Source organism: Macaca mulatta, chromosome 10, assembly GCF_049350105.2.
Source record: "Macaca mulatta isolate MMU2019108-1 chromosome 10, T2T-MMU8v2.0, whole genome shotgun sequence".
Classification (NCBI taxonomy): domain Eukaryota; kingdom Metazoa; phylum Chordata; class Mammalia; order Primates; family Cercopithecidae; genus Macaca; species Macaca mulatta.
In genome coordinates, this window is record NC_133415.1 from 72902583 (window position 1) to 72923015 (window position 20433).

Sequence of the window (20433 nt, forward strand, 5' to 3'; positions counted from 1 at the left end):
CTCTATGTGGGCCAGATTTAATTTAATGCAGAAATACTCTATGTCGCTTCCAATAAAAGCAAAAAGGAAAGGGAGATTCACACACTAACTTATCAAGGATGGCAGCTCATGCTGGTGTTTGGAATAGTTTGGAGGTATTGTTTTGTTTACAGAGCCTTCAAGTTCAAAGGAAGGTACGTGAGACTGATTAGAATGGCCTCCGCAGATCTGTTTTCCAAATAGAAAACATATGCCCTGATAGGGTGAGCTCTTCATTCCCAGCTACAAGTGAATTTGAAAACAGTTTGACTCTGGGGAAGAAGAATGCAATATCCCTTACATAATACCTTTCTGAGGCAGGTCCAGGGCAAACTCCTGATGGTCAAGGTAAAATTCATACTAAGTGTCACCAAAGGCTTTGACCTAGTGCTCATGCCAAGGGGAGCATTCATACTCAGTTCCCTGCAGATTCTTCCAGGTGAAGATACTGACGCCTATAAAAATTATGTGATTAGACCTAAAACCACACAGCAAATCCATGGCCAAGTTGAAACCCTAACGCTGGTCTCTTGATTTATGACTCAATATTACATCATGCTGGACGTTAGAATACATTTTTAAAACTTCATTTAGAGAAGACATTGGGGAAAAATAAACTCTCACACTCGGTAACAAGACTGAAAAGGTATAGAGATAAGTCATTTTTTATTTAATAGAGAGGAAATCCTTATATATGAGTCAAGTTAATATTTTTCCATGATTCACAGAAGATTCCAGATGCAAGTAAGATGAATTGTCTCTTGTTTTCCAGTAGAATATTTTCATTCTTTTCTATGTAAACATGAGTAATATTCAAAATTAACTGAACTGTTTTGTTCTGGCTAAATGCAGGAATGTAATTCTGTAAAAATATGTACTATGAAAAGTAAAGATATTAATGATTAAATAGACCAGTGATGAGCTCTTGTCTGTATACAATAAACTGAAAATACAGTGTGAAAATACAGTGCTTTCTAAGTATGTGATTTTTTGAATGAAAAAATAATGATTTTGAGTCATTTAAAAGCACTAATTTTGAAAGGAATGAACTTTTCATGGCAGTTTTGGGCATCAGAAAAATAAGTTCATGGTTTACATCCCATCCTTTTGTAAGGCACCTTCTGGCCCATCTTTTTAAGAGGTGTTTGAGGGATCTGAATCTCTGTTTGGATCTGTAGTACATTATAGTCTGCTGATAAGCATCCTATAATTTTTTACTGCATCATTACAAAAAAAAAATGGGGGCAAAGTAGACATTTAAAATAAAATTTTGTTACTAGAAAACAGACAGTCTCCATCCTCATTCTGAGTAATGTCTGTCTCTATTCAGTTCAACAGCCCACAAAGAGAGCAATAGACAAAGACATGCCAGACGAAAAAAATCACACTCTAAAACCATATCTAGTGGAGAAGCCCAGAAACTACTTTACTGAACAATGTACTTCTGAAAATATGTTGAAAGATGGAGTACTATTTTATTTCATTGCTTTTTCCCCCCATTCAAAATTTGTATACCAAGTTCCCTTATTTAATAAAGACCTCATGGCCTTCAAAAATTGATTTGTTTGGTTTTGGCCATGGAGACACTCTGGGCTTTTCCCAGTTCAGATCCTGAAGAGATTCATGTTGACTCAAAAGCCAACTTTCTTTGGCAGATCCCTTACTGGATTCAGCCTTTGTCCTTGCCAGTACCCCCTGGCCCACACTGATGATATCACTCTGAGTCACACACAGGCTTCACATACATGGCTCAGACACAACAATGATGCTGCTGATGACAACACCACTGTTAATCTGTTTACATGGTGATATGAAGCATTACCTGGCTCTGTGTGTTAACAATTAAAACTTGTTTGGTTTTTCTTAAGCATAGACCATCTAGGATTAGACTATGCATGCTGTTGCTTTCTCTCTTATCTCTATCTTTGTCGTTCATCCTTGGCCAACATATAGGACAAATCTTTTTGGACATCTTATAGCCTTTGATTGACCTCTTCTGACTAAATTAACATGTCTAGGACAAACACAGGTTATGTTTGACACCATTTCTCCTTGAGGCATGAAGATGTACCCCGATGATGAAAGATAAATATAAACTAACCTTCACACGCCTTCTCTTGAAGATGTACTAAATTGTTGTGGAGTTTCTGTTTAATTGTGCCTGATAATTATATTGCTAAACTGCTTGGTGAGAAGTTTCAAAAGAAGAACTGTGCTCTACAGACTTTGTGTCAACTTTTTTTGTATTTCCATGTATGTTTGAACTAAGAACAGCACTGGTATTTTCCAAAACTCCATACCAGTATTCACTGGCATGGAGTTACACAGTGACTATTATAGTGTTTGCAAGGTTTTAATGCAAATTATTGCACTTAAGAAATGCAAACACCCTGGCCAACATGATGAAACCCTGTCTCTACTAAAAATACAAAAATTGGCTGGGTGTGGTGACGCATGCCTATAATCTCAGCTACTCGGGAGGCTGAGGCAGAAGAGTCGCTTGAACCGAGGAGGTGGAAGTTGCAGTGAGCTGAGATCACTCCACTGCACTCCAGTCTGGGCAACAGAGTGAAACTCCATAAAAAAAGAAGGAAGGAAGGAAGGAAGGAAGGAAGGAAGGAAGGAAGGAAGGAAGGAAGGAAGGAAGGAAGGAAGGAAGGAAGGAAAAGGGGAAGGGGAAGGAAAAGGGGAAGGGGAAGAGAAAGGAGAAGGGAAGGGAAGGGAAGGGAAGGGAGGAGAGGGGATGGGAGGGGAAGGGAGGGGAGGGGAGGGAAATCTTAGGCCAATGTTTTAATACAGACATCAACTGAAAGCTTGATAGAAAAATGAAGTACTCTGATAGTACTCTGATGGATTCTATAGTAAATCTCAAGTCCTGGGCCACTGGTCATGATGATGAAGCTAAGAGGTTAGTTAGCTGAGTTGTTCAGAGTCAGGAGCTAACACAGGGTGAGTCAGGCTCCATTCCTTTGAGAGTCAACTGGTTCTGTGTAGTCAAATCCCTGTTAGTTGGCTTCATGGTCCTTTCTACTGAGCAGAGCTAAATACTAATCTACCAGGTGTAATTTCAAACCGATTAATAATGTCTACAGTTGTTAAACGAATAAACTTCAGCATACACATATTATTTAGAACTACAGAATTTCAAAAGCAGAAGAAACTATTCAAAGACTTGAAAATGGCAATGTGACTAAGGAATGAAAAACTGGTGTTTTTCTTTATTTACCATTTTAAATGTTTTCATCTGTGTACATATATAGCTCTAATAAAAATATGAATTATAAAAAATAAATAATATGTTAAACACACACATATGCTTGGTTGGTATTGCTAATGGAAGGGAATAAATGGGACAATGTAAAGCATTTAGTATAATATAACAATTCCTCAGCATAATTAGAGGAGAGAAAACATTCATTCTTTCATGCATTCAGTAAACAATTAAGAAGTAATTACTATGTACCATGTATAGGCTAGATGCTGTGAGAATATGCAGATGAGTTTGTCATAGTTTCTCTGCTCAAAGAGCTCATAATTGAGTAGGAAGACAAAGAAAGATAAATAGCAAACTACAATATAAGAAATTCAAGTTTTATAATGAAAAATTGCAAATAAGTACAGAGAATAGAGAAATGACCTATTGATATTCACAGGAAAAACTGACACAAACTTCACAGACAAAATAAGCATTTGAATTCAGCCTTTAGTAATTATAGCAATGATATCTAATACATCATCATGTTTCCTATGTGACAGGAACTAGAGAGTTTAGAGGAGAGGAAGGGGAAGCACTTCAAATTGGGAGAATACCATGAGAAAAGTCAAGGATGTATCCAAGCTCCTAATACTGTGTGTCTGGAGGGTTGGGAAAAGATAAGGCAAAAATTTTAGAAAGGGAGCCAATGGAAGAAGGTTTACAATGCCACACAATGACACTTATTTTTTTATTCTTAATGTCTTGGGGAAAGAAAAATGAGACTTGGCAAGGTTAACTCCAGTAACCCTTTGAAGGAAGGATTAGAGAGTTAGAACCTAGAGGTATCAGTGAGAAAGCTGCTTCACTAGCAACAGGGAGCACGAGGACATGAACCAGGACATTGGCAGTGGGAACAGAAGAAAAGGAATACATTAATTGGCAGTGTGTGGCAGTGGAAAAATCAATTAAACGGAGCAGCCAATTAAATGTAGGAGGCAAAAATAACCAGGGATCAAATATGGGAGGTTTTCGGTTTGGACAGTTGAATTAATAGTAGTGTCAGTAACTGGGACAGAAAATGTAGGAAGAGAAATAGGATCATGGAGAAACTGTAATTAATTCCATTCTGGACATCTGGGCTTCAAATACTACCAAAACAAGCAGTGTGAAGGCTGCCATTGACAAGTGGCAAATATCCTTGATGACATACAACAAAAACTTGAATCATAGACATTTATTAAACTCCTAGTATGTGCAAAGGATTGGAAAAGGTCCTGCGGGGTGGGCAAAGCACCTTAGGGTATAATTCCTGACCATAGGGGCTTAATAATGTAGGTAAGAGTATAACATGAATGTATGAAAATGTGACTAAGAATGGTTCAGAGAAAATGTTGTGGGAGAGATGGGAAAGAACCTAGGCCTTGAAAGACAGATGCGGTGGAGCAAAGAAGGGAAGGGAAAGAAGTTCTCAGTGAAAGGCTTAGAGGGGTTGCTAAGAAGTGTGCTTTAGTGAGACCAGAAATAGCTGGACTGGGGTTAACATGTGAAAAAAGGAGAGAAAATAAATATGGGCTGAAAAATTGATGTTAACTTTTGAGCCTTTTTAAGTTAATATGCAATAGATGTACATATTTATGTACATATTTGGGGGCACACGTAATATGTTGATGCATTCATTTAATACACAAGTATTAAATCAGGATAATCAGGGTACACTCACGTCAAATATTTTTTCATTGCACTAGAAGCATTCAAAATATTTTCTTCTAGCTATTTTGACATGTACAATAGATTATTCTTAACTGTAGTCATCATAATGATCTATCAAATAGTAGGTCTTATTTCTTCTATCTAACTGTATATACGTACCCATTGATCAGCCTCAGCTTTTGAACAATTTTATTTTTATCTTTGTTGTATTTTAGAGACAGGTTTCTCTCTGTTGCCCATGCTGGAGCACAGTGGCATGTTTATAACTCACTACAGCCTCAAACTCTAAAGCTCAAGCAGTCCTCCCACCTCAGCCTTCCACATAGCTGGCATCACAGGAATACATCACCATGCCCAGCCAATTTTTTTTTTTTTTTTTTTTTTTTGGAAATGGGATCTCAGTATGTTGCCTAGGCTGGTTTCAAGGTCCTGGGCTCAAGTGATCCTCCTGCCTGGGCCTCACAAAGTGCTGGGTTTATAGGTGTGAGCCACTGAGCCTGGCCTCTTTGAGCATTTTTTAATGTCAAGCACAGTTGTCTGAATTGGACTGAGGCAACAGATAAGAACCTTTGGAAATATCCTAACCAGTGAATAAAATGAACACAGTATGGAGGGCCTGCTCTTCTGAAATATACTCAAATTGCTTAGTCTTCTCTCCATTCATTAAACATTAAACAAATGTTTACTTAGTAACTACTAAGAACCAGGTGCTATAAATGAGTATGAAATTGGATAAGAACTGAACCCCTCTTTCAGCATTTGGACAAGACATAATGTGGTGTCACGGCAACAGAGATGGGTTTGGAATAAGAGAATTTGTCATCACATTCCAGCTTTGTCACTGAACAACTGCATGATGTTGGACAGGTCACCCATTTGTGCTCAGTGTTTTTCCTGTTATTTTATTTATTTGTTTGTTTTTATGTTAGGCAGTCTTCTTAACTGTTTTCTATTCTCTTTGTCTTTTCTCTTCTCTCTCTCCTGCTTACATATCATGAAGTTAAAGTTTTTATTATTGTTTTACCAAAGTTAGATCATACTGACAGATTCTGTATGTCTTGCTATTCTCCATGGGAAAATAATTGTTGAAAATTTTCCTAGTGTACAACTAATTCATAGTGTTTGCTACTGATATTGAATAGATACATTCAACAATTCTGTTTTTCCTTTATCTGTTTTCGCCTTTATAACAAAGCTAGAATAAACACCCTTGTCCATATTTATTTATTTCCTAGTTCTTTCTGTGAAGAAAATCCTTAGAATAAGAAATGCTGGATATACTAATTCTTATTTTTATAACTTTTTTTTTTTTTTTTTTTGAGACAGAGTCTTGCTCTGTCGTCCAGACTGGAGTTATTTATTTATTTCCTAGTTCTTTCTGTGAAGGAAATCCTCAGAATAAGAAATGCTGGATATACTAATTCTTATTTTTATAACTTTTTTTTTTTTTTTGAGACAGTCTCGCTCTGTCATCCAGACTGGAGTGCAGTGGCAGAATCTCGACTCACTGCAACCTCCGCCTCCCAGGTTCAAGTGATTCTCCTGCCTCAGCCTCCCGAGTAGCTGAGATTACTGGCACCTGTCATCATGCCCAGCTAATTTTTGTATTTTTGTAAAGACAGGGTTTCACCATGTTAACCAGGCTGGTCTCAAACTCCTGACCTCGTGATCCTCCTGCCTCGGCCTCCCAAAGTGCTGGGATTATGGGCATGAGCCACCGCACCCAGCCTTTTATAACATTTAAAAATGCATTAGGTTTTGTCAATTTGCTTTCCAAAAGGCCTGAAGCAATCTATAGGCCTATACGACAGCAGTGGTTCTCAAAGTTTTGTGTATGTTGGAATCATCTGGAAAGTTTGTTAAAACACAGTTTCCTGAATTTCACCTCTGGAGATTTTTTGTGTGAATACCTGTCTTCAGTGATAATGTTACTTTATTATTGACAGTGCACAGGATATAAAGTAATATCTTATTGTACTTGCATTGACTAAGTGTGAAAAATTTCAAGCATTTGTTGGTCATTTGGATTCATTTTTCTGTATGTTGTTTCTCACACCCTTTGTCTATTTGTTTTCTGTTAAATTTCTTTTTCCTGAAATTATCTTTGGCAGAGCATCAGCCATTTCCCTGGTCTCTTCATGTGCTCAAACATTTGAAGGGGCTTAATTGTCTCTCTTTCTTCCTGCTAATGCAAGTGATGATGAAAATGTAGATGCATAATGGACATGCTTCATTTCAAACTGGAAATTTGACCTTCTTAATTAAACATTGTAGCTGAAGTATCTTTCCCCATGTGTCTTGTCTTAGTGTTTCACTAAACAAACAAAGAAACAAAGAAACAAAAACATTAATCCAAGATCTATATGTAGATCTTCCATCTCAGATGTAAAATAAAGTAATGCAATAAGTCATTTTCCTACTGATTACATGCAGTTGAAATATTTAAGACAGGAAAACACCTATTATTGGTTCTCAAGTCATTCTGGGAAATGGGGCTCGCAATTTGAAGAGTGACTACTGTTGATTATGGTGGCCTGAAAGCACTTTGAAAGGAGGAACATTTTCTCATGTGTATTTCCAGTCATTAAAGCATCTAGAGCAGAATTCTGGACTTAGTGCATGCTCAACTAAGGGATACATGCAGCATTATAAATCTATGTCTATAGCTTTAAGGGTTACAGAGGTTAGAGAAGTTAGAGGTCTGCAACATAGAGGTTACAACAGAACCTATAGTATGCCAAGTCTATGTTTTATAAAATGGGGTTTATTATATTTGTATTTTATAATTTGACAGCCTTTCCTTCATACCACACTGTTCATGAAAGGTGGTTAGTCAGCTCTCCAGACTAAAAGAAATTTCCCCCAAATGATCATTTCAAACTAAGGGTATTCTGGGAAAAAGTCAATGCAGGGAGTCTGGAAACTGAACTCTAAACCTCAAAAAAAGGGATTCAGATTACGTTCGTCTTCAGGGACATACAGGGACAGAGTTGAAGGCTTACATTGGCTCAGTGAGGATTCCCATCTCCAGTGTTGACCATCACTAAGCAGCGGATCCATATTATGACAAGGGCATAACCCAAGTTCAGAAGCTGCCAATAGTTTGTGGCACAAATGTCTGGTCACTAAGGGCAGAAATCCCCAAACATCTGGGGACTTGTGGTTTAATGGGATATGTACTTGTCAGTACTGTTCTAAAATGATTCTATTTTAAAGCAACTTGCTGAGCACTATGAATATGCTCCTGGTATAGAAAAGAGTGTCCATTTTGCTTGTTTTGCTTGTGATTTTCCTTGTTTTTAGACCGGGAATAAATTGAAGGCCATGTAATCCACAGTTTGCAAGATGAAATGCTTGCAAACAGGTTGCAGCGATTGTAAAAATAGCCAAAATACTTTGCAGCTTTTCTCTTCAAGAGACGGAGTCTTTTCCTCCACTGCTTGAATTTGAGTTTATCCCTGTCACTTGCTTTGAATAATAGAATACAACAGAAATGACGCTGGATCAGTGCCAAGCCTAGGACCCAAAGGCCTTGCAACTTGTGTTCCTGTGCCCTTGCAACCCAGAAGCAGCCATGTGAAGTTCAAGTTAGCTTGCTGAATGATTTGGCTCAGAAATATCTACTGTCCCAGGGGGACAGGCAATCAATACCCACAAGCAGAGCCATCTTACTAAATGGCAGTTGATCCAAGATGAGTAAATGAGACCAGGCAAGACCAACAGAATTGCCTAACTAAACCCATCAAATTACTAACCCTAGAATGTTGAGCTAAGTAAATAGCTGTGCTGTAGCCATTAAGCCTAGCTTAATCCGTATAAATGTAAGACACTATGTTTTGCAGTTATGTGTTACATGGAAAAAGCCAACATACACAAGTGCATGCATACATTCATATAAACAAGGCAATAAGGAGTGGTGAGGGCTGTGACAAACTGAAAAACACATGCCTATTTAAAATAATTTAAATATAGTTTTTGTTTGTTTTGAGAAGGAGTCTTGCTCTGTTGCTCAGGCTGGGGTGCAGTGGCGTGATCTCAGCTCACTGCAACCTCCACCTCTTGGGTTCAAGCGATTTTCCTGCCTCAGCCCCCAGAGTAGCTGTGACTACAGGCACACACCACCATACCTGGCTAATTTTCGTATTTTTAGTAGGGATGGGGTTTCACCATATTGGTCAGGTTGGTCTCAAACTCCTGACCTCAGGTGATCCACCCGCCTCGGCTTCCCAAAGTGTTGGAATTCCAGGCATGAGCCACCATGCCCAGCCTTAAATATAGATTTTAAAGAAACTCAACTTGCATAAGAAACACATCTGGAAGCTGCCTGCCAGCCAAGAGTGCTTGTCTTCTGACCTAGTCAATTCCCTCAACCTTACGAACGAGGAAATTGGTCCAGAAAGTGACTTACATTGCCATGGCTAGCTCATGCCAGAGCAAAAGGAGAATGAAGGTCTGCTGATATCCTGCACAGGCCCTTTTTCCTCAGCAAGGGGCTGGCTGTTCTGTCTGAAACAAGCGTAGCCTGAAGATAAGAAAAGGACAACATGAAACTAAAATCGTTCAACTTTTCATTAGCAGGGGGTCTCAAATTTATTTTAGGAAAATTGTTTCAGAATGAGGGAAAGAATCCTGTGATTTAATTTTGAGGAAAAAGAATTCTTAGAAATGTTTTATAAACTTAAAACATTCTGTCCACTGAACATATTACCTTTGCTCATTAATTATTATTATTATTATTTTTTATGTTCTGGAACCCAGAGAGAGTAACATAGTTCTTGAAGTCTTAAAATGAATGGAAAATGATCCTGTTATGTAACTCTTTGATAAACTAACTCCTGTCCAGTTACATAAAAGAATAACAAAACCCATATTATATATCCTCTGAACACATAATGCCACCTTTTGTAATTGTACAAATTACTACCTTTAAAATAAGTTTCACCACTGGTGATATAAGTCATATCGTAAAGGATAAACAGATGTTTTGACAGGTATCAGCCATTTGGCTACAAAAGAAAGACAAGTTGTAGAGTCAATTTTCCTTCAATTCTGTTTCTTTGAAGTGGACAGAAACCCAACGATGTCTCACACCACACCACGTGTTTATTTGACATATTTTCCATGGAGGTTGACTCTTTTACCCATGCTACAAGCTACTCTTGCACTGAGCCACTAAATAGGGGTTGGCAAATGGAGGGGTTTAATTTAAACTGTCTCTTTTCTCATCTGGGTTTTGCCCATCCTAACAAGGTGATGTTGATTTGTTCAATATATCCCAAGACTAAAATAAATTTAAATAAATTTAAATAAAAAGAAACAACGTGGTGTTGGCATCCTTCTGTGTGGTTAACATCTGTGTATCGTGAAGATATTTAGAAATGCCTTTTGGAATATGGATGCAAGCAAGCACACCTAAGTATATGCCAGAGACATGGGAAGCACTCTGAAGGAGAATGGGGTGGCAGGCATGAAGCAGAGAACAAGAGCACAACCCAATTCCCATTACTTAATAGAACACATTGTGAGGCCAGAGCCTCGTGGGAGCCAATCACCAGCTGACAAAATTAGATTCTGAATCATGCTTTGTAATTCTTTCTAATGCCAGCCAGGGATGAGAGCCTGCTCTGGGAACTAGTCCCTCCCAGAACCTACCCCCCACCCAGTGTTCCTTATCAGCCCCCAGCCAGCTGTCAGCTTGTAAGGTTGCTGGACAGAGCATTTAATTCTGAAGGTTATGCATTAATATTCAAATTCTTTCTTATCCATAGACTGTGACTTAAGCATGAACTTTTTTTTTCCATCTCCACCCTCTTTCCTGCATGAATTTCCTTCCATAGATTTTACCCCGAAAGCTTTGAATTGAATGGCCATAGAAAGGAGAGCCATTTACAAAATGTGTCCTGAGCCAGTTCTTCTGCAACATAGGCATATCCCCAGAGCAATGCTCTTTATTTTCCAATTACAAAAACAAATCTTATTAAATATTATTTAAAATGCATCTCCACCCCTAAATCCTCTTTTCCCCTCCAGCTGATGTCTGAAGTTGTTGGCAAGTAAATTGGAATTAGTTACGGTGGAAAATAAAGCTATCAGAATGTAGCCAGATATCTCATATTGCTTAGGATGGCCCTGGGTTTCACACGGATGCCTTGGAGAATACGAAGATTAGGACATTTACTAGGCAAAACTTAAGTGATCTCAACAACAAAAATATACCTGCATGTTTATTAGGAACCATACAACTAAAAGATATGCATTATGAGAGATCTAAAAGCAATCCGTGCTATTTCATGTCAGAATGCATTTTGACCTCAACTATCAGACTAATTTAAAGAAAACTTGATGGGGTTTTGGTTTCGTGTTAGTTAATGCTAGTGTTCATTATCTGTGCAAAGCACCATGATGTTTAACTCACTTTCCATTCGTGGGATAACTCACAGTCCAATGTAGAGAAGTCCTGTTCACTCAATTGAGTTAACAGTTATCAGTGGCAATCTGCACCCAAGGACCTTTAAAGGATACAGAGATACGAGGATGATGCATGATGCCTGCTCTCATAGATTTTTTATTATAAGAAGGCAGGTAGATCTTTTGCGAGTTTCCATCTAGACTCTCCACTAGCTTTAGGGCTTTGAATAACTTATTTAAACGTTCTAGCCAGGAGGATCACTTGAGGCCAGGAGTTCAAGACCGATGTCAGCAACATAGTGAGACCTCCTTTTCTACAAAAATTAAAATTAGCCAGGTGTGGTGTTGCACTTGTAGTCCTAGTTACTCAGGAGGCTGAGGCAGGAGGATCCCTTCAACTCAGGAGTCTGAGGCTACAGTGAGTGTGATCGTGCTTCTGCTCTCCAGCCTCGATAACAGAGCAAGACCCTGTCTCTATAAATAAATAAATAAATAAATAAATAAATAAATAAATAAAGCTCTGAACTTTAGTTTCCTCATGTATAAAGCAATAACCTCAATGTTTTTTCTTAGGCTTAAAGAAACCAAAACATAGACATTAGCCTTCACACACTGCTCAAAACACAGTAAGCCAAAAATAAGTATTATACGATTATTAGCTATTCTGATAGAAAAGGTAAACTTACTTTTCAAAAAACTAACAATTTTAGATAAGATGCTGGAGCTTAGAGCCAGGTTTTAGAAACATTATAAAGCACGTGGGGAGTATCTTCAGTTCATCTTCAAGTGTCCTTTAAACATAACCCTTTTCTTGTTTGAGAGATGCAACCCAGGTAACCATGCCCTTGGGGTTATGGGAACGGACCTAGACATGGCCTACTGCAGAGGCAAGCTCATTCTTGACTTCCTACCTTTGATCAATACTCACCGGACATGTGTGCCGTAGACTAAGTGCTCCACTTTCTTTTGTACTAATCTAATAAAACAAACCAAATAAGAATGATGACTGGGATCTACGGGTTCCTCCAGGTGTCATCTTAAATGTCTTCCATGAGGCTGTGCCTCAATTCTAAAAACAAAATGATGGTGGGAAATTTAAGCACCTGGATGATTGCTTAGAGTAAAGGAAGAACTGCATGCCCCTAAAACTCCCCTGGAGGCCAGACATCCATCCATCAATTCCACTTGTATAAAGTTGAACTGACATCTCATTTTAAAAATAGAAACTAACATAAAAACCTAATGGAAAACCAGAATAGATAGCCTTTTCCTAAGCATAATCTTTCTCTAATTTAGAAATACAGCTAAAGATTCCAGTATAACTAATATAGAATCGAAGCAAAAATAAAAGTAATAAATTTTCCTTTTTTATCATTATATAATAAAATGTGCCTTAATATAGTCTTTTGGTTTCTTAATTGTATTAGCATATAAAATGCTAATTAAATTTAATAAATTAATCTTAAAATAAAGGCTATATTTCATATTGAAGTTTATGGTTTAATAATTACCTTTGGGAATAGTATTAGAAACAGAACAAATTTGTTTCTTGTCACTCAAGTATAACCACAAGGGGACATTTGATCTCTAAAGTTCTCCAACTTGCTGGCTAAACTGCAATCTTCATTAAATCCAATTATCAGTCTACTCCCATGCCCTCACCTACACAACTGGATGTGGCTGGAGAAAACTACAAGCCTATGCTGACTGTTCTTACTTTAATGATGAATAACCTTATGGGGTGTGTCAGAGCTGCCCCAAACCACATTGCATTTTCTTGGTTCATTGAATCTCTCACTCTTAGGAGGACTGTCTGATCCCTCCTCCATTCTCCTCAAATATCTGGCACTTCCTGCCATCTTCCCGGTTAGCTGATAACCTTGCTCCTGCTTCATGGAGATGACAGAAGCAATCAGATCAGACCTCACAAGTTGTCATCACATTATATACTGTTCTATCTGCCCATGAGCCCATATAATCTATCTTCTCTCCTGGTGCTACAATGAGCTGCCAGGTGTCTATCGAGGGTGAACTCTTCCATTCTCACTTACTACAGGATATTCTCCAGCAATTCATCCCTTTCTTCTGTATCATCAGTGGTTCCTTTGTTCTTTTTGAACTATTTCTATCATGATATTTTCAGACTCTTAATACCTCTCATCATCATAAAACAAAGCTGTCTATTAATACTACTTTCACTTCCCAGAAAATACCCCATTTTTTCCTTCCTTCTCACAGCAAATCTTCTAGAAAGAGATATCTATATACCTACTGTCCATTTTTAAATTTCTATCCTTAACCTACTCCATTCAGGTTTTTGTTCCTACTACTCTACTCAGAGTGAAGGTTATTAGTGACCTCAATTTTGATAAACAAAATAGTTAATTCTTGCCTAATTCAGTCAGCAGCACTAAATTATTTTCTTTTTATATAATTTTAATTTTAGATTCATAGGGCTACATGTGCAGGTTTGTTACCTGGGTATACTGCGTGATGCTGAGGTTTGGGTTACAATTGATTCCATCAACCAGGTACTGAGCATAGTACTCATTAGTTAGTTTTTCAACTCTTTCCCTCTTCTAGTATTCCCTAGTTTCTATTGCTGCCATCTTTATATCCATAAGTAACCCATGTTTAGCTCCCACTTATATGTGAGAACATGCAATTTTTCTTTAACCTTTTAAATTTTTGTTTGTTTATTTTTAAGGAGTCTCACTCTGTCATCCAGACTGGAGTGCAGTGGTGCGATCTTGGCTCACTGCAACCCCTGCCTTCCAGGTTCAAGCAATTCTCTTGTCTCAGTCTCCCGAGTGGCTGGGACTACAGATTCATGCCACCACAGCTGGCTAATTTTTTGTATTTTTAGTAGAGATGGGGTTTCGCCACATTGGCCAGGCTGGTCTTGAACTCATGACCTCAAGTGATACGCCTGCCTCTGCCTCCCAAATTGCTGGGATTACAGGAGTGAGCCACTGCACCACACCTGGCCAATTTCCTTTTTTTTTAATGACTAATGGCTGCATAGTATTTCATGGTGTGTGTATGTATATGTGTGTGTGTGTATATATATATACACACGCACTACATTTTCTTTATCCAATCCACCTTTGATGGGCACCTAGGTTGATTAGATGTCTTTGTTTTTGTGAATAGTAATACAATTAACCTGTGAGTGCATGTGTCTTTCTTGTAGTACAACTTATTATCTTTTGGAAATATACCCAGTAATGAAATTGCTGGGTCAAATGGTAGTTCTGTCTTAAGTTTTTTGAAACATTTTCACACTGCTTTCCACAGTGGCTGAACTAATTTACATTCCCACCAACAGCATATAAGTGTTCATTTTTCTCCTCAGTCTCACCAGTATCTGTTATTTTTTGACTTTTTAATAGCAGCCATTCTGACTCATGTGAGATAGTGTATCATTGTGGTTTTGATCTATATTTCTCTGATAATTAGTGATGTCGAACATTTTTTCATATGTTTGTTGGCTGCCTGTATGTCTTCTTGTGAGAAGCGTCTGTTCGTGTTTTGCCCATTTTTTAGTGGAGTTATTTGTTCTTTGCTTTTTCAATTCTTTTTTTTTTTTTTTTTTTTTTGTGATGGAGTCTCACTCTGTCACCCAGGCTGGATTGCAGTGGCACGATCTCGTCTCACTGCAACCTCCGCCTCCTGGGTTCAAGCAATTCTCCTGCCTCAGCATCCAGAGTAGCTGGGATTACAGATGTGCACCACCATGCCTGGCTAATTTTTGTATTTTTTTAGTAGAGACGGGGTTTTGCCATGTTGGCCAAGCTGGTCTCCAACTCCTGACCTCAGGTGATCCACCCACCTCGGCCTCCCAAAGTGCTGGGATTACAGGCATGAGCCACCGCGCCCAGCCTTGCTTGTTCAATTATTTAATTTCCTCATAGATTCTGGATATTAGACCATAGTTGGATGTATGAATACTTTCTCCCATTCTATATGTTGTCTGTTTATTCTGTTGATAGTTTCTTTTGCTGTTCAGTAGCTCTTTAGTTAAATTAGGTCCTACTTGTCAACGTTTGCTTTTGTTGCAATTGCTTTTGAAAGCTTAGTCATAAATTATTTCTCAAGACAGATGTCCAGTACTGTGTTTTCTAGGTTTTCTTCCAGGATTCAAAGCTTCAGGCTACAAAACCAATATTTAAAAATCAGTAGCATTTCTATACACCAATAACATTCAAGCTGAGAGCCCAATCAAGAATGCAACCCATTTACAATAGCCACAAAAAATTACTTAGGAATATATCTAAACAAGGAGTTGAAAGATCTCTACGAGGAGAATTACAAAATACTGCTGAAATAAATTACAGATGACACAAACAAATGGAAAAACATTACATGCTCACAGATTGGAAGAATCAGTATCATTAAAATGGTCATACTGCCCAAAACAATCTATAGAAGCAACACTATTCCTATCAAACTACCAATGTCATTTTTCACAGAACTAGAAAAACTTCTATACTTTATATAAAACCAAAAAAAAAAAAAAAAAAAAGAGCCCAAATAACCAAAGCAATCCTAAGCAAAAAGAACAAAGCTGGAAGCATCACATTACCAGACTTCAAACTATACTGTAAGGCTATAGTGACCAAAACAGCATGGTACTGAAACAACAGCAGGCACATAGACTAATGGAACAGAATAGAGAACCCATAAATAAAGCTGCAAACTTACAATAGTCTGATCTTCAACAAAGTCAACAAAAACAGGCAAGGGGGAAAAGACTCTCTATTCAATAAGTGGTGCTGGGATAGCAAGTTAGATATGTGCACAGAAGAATAAAACTGGACCAGTATCTTTCACCATATACAAAATTAACTCAAAATGGATTAAAAGATTTAAATATTTTCCTTTTTGAAACACCTTCTACAGTTGACTTGCAGGACATCAAATTTACCTGGTTTTCTTCCACCCCATAGTTTCTTCAGTCAGATTTCCCAGTTCCTCCTAGTCTTCTTAAACTCTATTGCAGTGTTTGGGCTCAGCATTTAGGGTTTTTCTCTATTACACTCACTTTTTTGATGATCTCTTTAAGTCTCATAGCTTTAAGTATTTATAAGTCTGGACCTCTCCCAAGAACTCTAGGCTCATACATCCAACATCCTACTAAACTTCTCAACTGGGTGCCAAATAGGCATTATAATTTAATATATCCTAAAATTAAACATCTATATTTTGCTCCACCCAAACTTTCCTTTTTCACATTCTTCTCCATTTTCAGTAAATGTCCATTACACCTTTTCAGTTGTTCAGATTAAAAACACAACAACAAAAACAAAAAAAAACCTGCAGTCATTCTTGACTTCTCTGTTTCTACATCCTTCTCTTCATACTCCATATTTAACCTATTGGCCAATTATATCTGCTCTTCCTTCAGATTAAGAGAAACTGGGCTGAGTGTGGTAGCTCATGCCTGTAATCCTAGCACTTTGCGGGGCTGAAGAGGGTGGATGGCTTGAGTCCAGCATTTCGAGTTCAGCCTGGGCAACATGGTGAAATCCTGTCTCTACAGAAAAAAAAAAAAAAAAAAAAAAAAAGCCAGGTGTGATGGTACGTGCCTGTATTTACCTGTAGTGCGAGCTACTTGAGAGGCTGAGGTAGCAGGATCGCCTGAGCCTGGGAGGTTGAGGCTACAGTGAGCCATGATAGTCCACCTCACTCCAGTCTAGGCCAGCCCCTGTTTTGAGAGAGAGAGAGAGAGAAAGAGAGAGAGAGAAAAACGGAATAGTTACCGTCATGTCTATAGCTGCCACAGATTCAGATATCTTCCACTAGTCCTCCACCCTTCCTCGTGGTGATCTCCAAATCCAATCCCTTCCTGACTATCTTTCAGTTAGGTTCAACCATGAGAAGCTCTCCCATTAAGGGAATGGAGAGAGTTAAATCAGAGGAGTTATATTCCTTGCTCCCATCACATAGTCCCCACAGTCCCCTTTATACTGGCATGTCTCTGTTGAAACTTCCTAGTCCTCTCAAGTCAGCCTGCTTAATGCAACTTCCTTCTTCTGGATTCTAGGAAATATGACTCACTGTCCCTCTGGCCTAGAGGTGATTAGAAATCCCTTATAGTTCCTCTGTACTTGATCTACATCTTTGTAAATAGTCATTTTGTACATAAAGCTTGTTTAAATTATGCTGATTTGAATATGATACTTGCTTCCTGATTGAGAACACGAATAAGAGAAATTGCTACTGAAAGTAACCTCAAGAACCTGACTCTCCAAGTGAAATGCTATGATTGGGTTGCACATATATCAAACAGAGAAATGGGACAAGAGATATCTCAAGCACACAGTGGCAACATGATTACTCCGCTCAGCACAGGATACAGGGCAAGTACAAGCAAGGCACTGGGACATCAAGTGACTGTGCTACTATGTAATCATGGCAACATTAGCGATTGTAAGGACTGTGAAGTCACCTTTCTTATTATTATGACCCTAGAAAATAAACACAAGGAAAATAAAAATTTTAAATTATGTACATAAAATTAAGGAAACATGGAGAATCAGAAGATCTTTACAGCAGATTTGAAAGAGTCCCTTATCTTCTGTAGTCACAAAACAGATATGGTTTAGGATTTAAAGTTTTTTTGCAGTGCTTTTCAAATATTCAGCCCAACCAGGCATCCTATGCTAAAGTAAGAGCAATATTGGAAGATAATTGAAACCCTGAGATAGGATATGGGGATATTCGAGTAGATATAGATAAGGCTAAGACTCTTGAAATTCTAAATTCCACTGGATTTTCTTTCCAATAAAGGCAAAATAATAGGCCAAAATATTTACCATATTTCTGAACAAATTATAGAAGTATGTCCCCATTAGCCTGGGCATGTTGGCTCACACCTGTAATCCCAGCATTTTGTGAGGACAAGGCAGGCAGATCACTTATGACCAGGAATTCGAGACAAGCCTGGCCAACACAGTGGGTGTCTCTACTAAAAATCCAAAAAAAAAAAAAAAAAAGTAGCTGGGCATGGTGGCACGCACCTGTAATCCCAGTTACTTTGGAGGCTGAGACATGAGAATTGCTTGAACCTGGGGAAAGGAGGTTGCAATGAGCCAAGATCCTGCCACTGCACTCTAGCCTGGGTGACAAAGGGAAACTGTCCCAGGAAATAGTAAGTATGCCCCCACTAAAGCTTTGAGAAATACAAGAATAATCATTTATGGTACATACTTTTTAATTTACTCCTTTTTGTCATGTGAAAACAATAATAACAAAAGTTGACTCATGCAGAATGACAGTAGATTACCAGAAACTTAATTCTAAGGTATACAGTTAAAGAATAGTCAGTCTCCACTACATAAAGTCAACACAAACTCTATCACCTGGTGTGCAGCTATTGACCTGATAAATATTTCCTTCCCTTTACAATTAAGAAAGAAAACCTTTTTCTCAGGGACAAGTCAACCCTACTGTTGTCTATCATAATAGGGAACATAATCAACTTGAAATTCCATAGAACATAATGTTAGTCTAATTCATTGATGACAATGGACTTGGTAAGTATGAAATATAATGTTCCTTAGATACCTTAGTAAGCTATATGCATTCCAGATTGTGAGAGAGAGACTGTGCAGAAGTTCAACAGCCAGCCACACTGGGGCTTATGGGGACCCAGCAGTGTGGCTTATGCCAGGCTACTCCTTCTAAAATGAGAGTCCCACTGGAAAGTTGGGTCTTCAATCTGAAGGCTCCTGTGCATACACATTAAATAAATTTGCATGTTTTTTCTCCTGTTAAAAAATAAAGAACAAAGTGAGTTTGATTTATGCAACTTACACCACTCATCTCAAAGAGACTCAAATTTAGGAGATCTCTTCGGGTTTTGGAAACAATACATAACACATTTGGGTGTGTTGCTCTGTACCATATATTTGATAACCCTAAGACTGCCAGTTTTGAATGGGACTCAGAGTACAAAACATATTCTATAGTAGTAGAGGTTTTGGTATAAGCTTCTGTGTCTATGACACAGAAGAATCAATAATGATTGATTTCTCTGTGGTAGGCAGGACTGCTGAATGGCTTGTCTGGCATACCCCAAGTAGAAAATCATCTACAGATGTCTAGGATTTGGCAGGATATACTCTCCTTTGCTGATAATTATTTTCTATTTGGAATGCTGCATTTAGATTGCTAGTAGGTCCATATACAAATTGGATATGGAGGCTGTGAATCAACAGCATAGTTTTTCTCTCATCAAGGCTGACCTGGCTACTACTATTGCTGTATGCAGCCAACAACAGAAGCAAATGCTGATAATCCCAGATTGTACAATTTCCTGCCAACCCCGGTCAGCCATCTGGTGGCAGTTGACTACATTGAGGAAAGAGATAACAGCCTCAAAATATACTATACTCATATAGACATATATTCAGGATACTGGTTTTACTTTCCTGCCCACAGTGCTTTCCCCTGTGTATATTTTTGTCGACTTTTCTGTAGCAGTATTCAAAATAGCAAAGTCATGGAATCTAAGTGTCTACCAACAGAGGAGTGGATAAAGAAAATGTGATATATATATATTTGTGTGGAATATTACTCAGTCATAAAAATGAATGAAATCATGTCTTTAGCAGCAACATAGATGGAGCTGGAGGCCATTATCCTAAGTGAAATGAATCAGAAGCAGAAAGTCAAATACCTCATACTCTCGCTTATAAGTGGAAGCTAAACAATGGGTACACGTGGACTTAGAAAAGGGAATAATGGATACTGGAGACTAAAAAATGTGAGAGGTAAGAGTTGAAAAATTACCTGTAGGGTACAATGTTCACTATTTGAGTGATGAGTACACTAAAAACCCAGACTTCCCTGCGATGCTATATATCCATGTAAAAAAACACTGCACTTGTATCCCCTACATCTTTAAAAATAAATAAATCACATATAACATAACACAACACAACATCAATGTGATCACAACACTTGCTTATTAAAACTCTTCCAAAAGCTAAAGGCTTCCTAATATACTCAGATTAAAGACCAAAGTCCTTTCTGATCATGTAGGCCCATAAGGCCCTATGTGATCCCCCTCCCTGCCTCCTACTCTTCTCACCTTC

General features: G+C 38.1%; 1 long non-coding RNA gene across 3 annotated transcripts; it reads right to left on the reverse strand.

The window, feature by feature from the left end:
- Positions 1 to 669: 669 nt before the first annotated feature.
- Positions 670 to 17359, reverse strand: LOC114670446 (uncharacterized). Of its 3 annotated transcripts, XR_013398834.1 has the most exons (4): positions 17095 to 17359; positions 12261 to 12401; positions 9333 to 9446; positions 670 to 7238 (listed from the first exon to the last, which is right to left on the reverse strand). It is a non-coding gene; the product is annotated as an uncharacterized LOC114670446 (long non-coding RNA). The 3 variants fall into 3 exon arrangements; XR_003720057.2 differs by lacking the exon at positions 12261 to 12401; XR_013398833.1 differs by lacking the exon at positions 12261 to 12401 and having other exon boundaries at positions 16931 to 17359.
- Positions 17360 to 20433: the final 3074 nt, after the last annotated feature.